Source organism: Mandrillus leucophaeus, unplaced genomic scaffold, assembly GCF_000951045.1.
Source record: "Mandrillus leucophaeus isolate KB7577 unplaced genomic scaffold, Mleu.le_1.0 Scaffold825, whole genome shotgun sequence".
Lineage (NCBI taxonomy): Eukaryota > Metazoa > Chordata > Mammalia > Primates > Cercopithecidae > Mandrillus > Mandrillus leucophaeus.
The window spans coordinates 377,020-380,314 of record NW_012108975.1 but is presented as its reverse complement, the minus strand read 5'-3'; the positions used below and the strand labels follow the sequence as shown (position 1 = coordinate 380,314).

The 3,295-nt window shown below is 38.9% G+C and overlaps 1 protein-coding gene across 1 annotated transcript in view; it reads right to left on the bottom strand.

Moving 5' to 3' along the window:
* Nucleotides 1-3,295, bottom strand: part of AXDND1 (axonemal dynein light chain domain containing 1) — a 196,197-nt gene that overhangs the window by 182,544 nt on the left and 10,358 nt on the right. The gene's annotated exons all lie outside the window — the stretch shown is intronic.

Genomic DNA, 3,295 nt, shown 5'->3' with positions numbered 1-3,295 from the left:
GTGAGATCCACAGAGATCCTTCTAATGGGTAAGATGGTCCTCTGTGTCAGCAAAACTGATCTCCTTACGTAACACTTTACTAAGCCTGAGGCATTAAACATGAGTTTCCCCACATTCTTTCTCTTCTCCACCTGAAATTTCTCATTCATATCACAAACTCTTTCCTTCAGTATCAGGTTAAAATATATTCTCTTTCCTGTGGTTATTCCCTCCACTTAGGTGCTTGATTCCATCTTTGCCCATATCCTCAGGAGTCGCATTCCATCAGTCCTAACTTCTGTGTATCTCCAACTCTACTGGAACATCCCCTTTGATCTATAATAAACTTTTTCCCCTTATAAAAATCTCTCCTTGAACATGCATTGCTGTCATGTTGTGAATATTATTATCATTATTACTATTATTATTATATTATTTTGACACAGAGTCTCACTCTGTCGCCCAGGCTGGAGTGCAATGGCGCAAAATCTCAGTTCACTACAACCTCTGCCTCCCAGATTCAAGCAATTCTCCTGCCTCAGTCTCCTAAGTACTGGGATGACAAGCACGTACCACTATGCCTGGCTAATTTTTTGCATTTTTTAGTAGAGATGGGGTTTTGCCATGTTGGCCACGCTGGTCTTGAACTCCTGGCCTCAGGTAAGCCACCCGCCTCAGCCTCCCAAAGTGCTGGGATTACAGGCATGAGCCACTATGCCTGGCCACTGTCATGTTATTATGATCTATCAATGGATCAATCGATCAATCATCACTCACTTGTGTTAAACATCAGACTTTCTGAAATTGTCCTGCAATCTGATTTCCACCCATACCTCTCTTCTGAAACAATTTTCTAGAAAGCTGATGATGATTACCACTGCCAAGTTAAACACTCTCTTAGCAGTTATCTTCTACCACACTTCCCTGGAATGTTTTCCAGGGTTGATCACATTTGCAACTTTTCTGAGAGTCTTTAAATTATTTCAAAATAAGAAGTTTAATAAAACAAAATAAAGAAAAGTGGAGAAAAAAATCCTCTGGTAACCAAGATGTGGGCAAGTGGTCTAAGCTAGGCCAAATTACTCTCCCAGGAGACTGAATTCTGAGTCATTGACTCTTTTAAGGTTTCCAAGACAGAAAACAACAGGCATGAACATCACCACAATGGTACCCTGAAATGATTGTCCATTATATCCTTCTATAAACTCCAAATGTATTTACTGGTTTACATAGTAAAGAATAATTCAGCATCTACTACATACCAGGCACTATTCTGGGAGCTAAGAACATTAACAGTGAAAAAAGCAAATAAAAAGTTCCTACCCTCATGGAACTGATTCTAGTGGTGAAGAATGACAATACAGAAATGTTACAATTTCAAGGCCAGGTGCAGTGGCTCATGCCTATAATACCAGCAATTTGGGAGGCCGAGGCGGGCAGATCACTTGAGGTCAGGAGTTCGAGACCACCCTGACCATCATGGCGAAACCCCTTCTCTACTAGAAATACAAAAATTAGCCAGGCAGGGGTGGTACATGCCTGTAGTCTCAGCTATTTGGGAGGCTGAGGCAGGAGAATCGCTTGAACCTGGGAGGCGGAGGTTGCAGTGAGCTGAGATCGTGCCACTGCACTCCAGCCTGGGCGACAGAGTGAGACTCTATCTCAAAAAATAAAAATAAAAAACTACATTATTAAATTTGGGTGCCCTGGGTTCTAGGATTGTTCATGAATGTGCCTAAAAGTCATTAATTTGCTCAGCAAATATTTATTAACCATATTATAAGTGACAGAAAATATGCTAGATGAAAGGAATATAGAACTATTTCTTAAAATAGACACAGTCCCTACCACTGGGGAGCCTTCAATATAGCGGGGAAGATTCGAAAACCAAAGAAAAGTATAATATAAAGACTATTGTAACAAAGAATAGAATGTTATTGGAACAACTAATAACAACACCACCTCAATACAGTTTAGACCAAGTCAGGGAAAACCTCAGGAGGCAGTAACAATTAGTAAGAACAAAAAACTGATTTGGATTTAGGTAAGCAACCAAAAAGTGTAGAGAACAGCATATGCATAGGTCCTGAGACACAACAGCACATGGTGACTTCGGCGAACTGAAAATTGAGTATAGTTGGCCCTTGAACAACACAGCCTTGAACTGCCTGGGTCTGTTTATACACAAATTTTTTCAACCAAACACTGACTGGAAATACAGTATTCACTGGATACGAAACCCTCATATAGAGGGCCAACTTTCCATATATATACACGAGTTTCTGACTCATATATGGCTGACTGTAGAAATTGAATATACAAAGATTCTGGTATCTGCCGGTGTCCGGGAACCAATCCCCCACATATCCCTCAGTATGAGGGAAGACTAAATATACGGTTGAAGTATGAAGAATAAAATTATTGAAATTAGAGAACTAAACACAGAAAGCCTTGCAAATCATGCTTAACAAGTTGGGCTTTAGTCTAACAGAAGCTAGAAAGGTTTTATAAATGAAATGAAATTTTAAATTATTTTAGAACGACTATAATGGTTGCAATATTGTGAAATGGTGGTGTGCTTTGAGGGCAGTGTCATTTGGCAGCTGATGTGGCATGTGAGATTGGTGGAAACAGGCCAGTTCTGGTGTCCCAGGAAGATCCTGAAATATACAACATTGACCGTAACGATTTTTAAACATATATATTGGTAGCAAAAGACATCAAGCTACTGATGTTCTGCACTGTGATATTCTGGTTCTATTGGACATGTCCAAGGGAGAAATGTTAGAGCTTTATTTTCCAATCCTCCGGATTCTTTCTCTGTTCCACCCTCTTACAGGCTTTAGATAGTCACAAAGATCTGAACGAGCTGCTCTCAGGATGATGCAACAGCAGTTCCCATCACACCAATAAATACTGGAGAAGTTGGCCATTACAATTGTTTTGTTAGCTAAAAATGATGACTGCTTCATATACATATATGTATCTGTGTGTACGTATATTATATGTTATATACATATATATTTTCCCTGTATATATACATGTATATACATATATAATGCATATGTATACATTATATATTATATGTTATACATTACATATTTTATATAATTATACCTATATTATACACACAATATTTTATGCATATATACACACACATATAATTATCTAAAGAATATGTTGGAGCCAGGAACAGTGGCTCACGCCTACAATCCTAGTATTGTAGGGGGCCAAGGTAGGCGGATCACCTGAGATCAAGCGTTTGAAACCAGCCTAGCCAACATGGTGAAACCCCACTGCTACTAAAAATAAAATT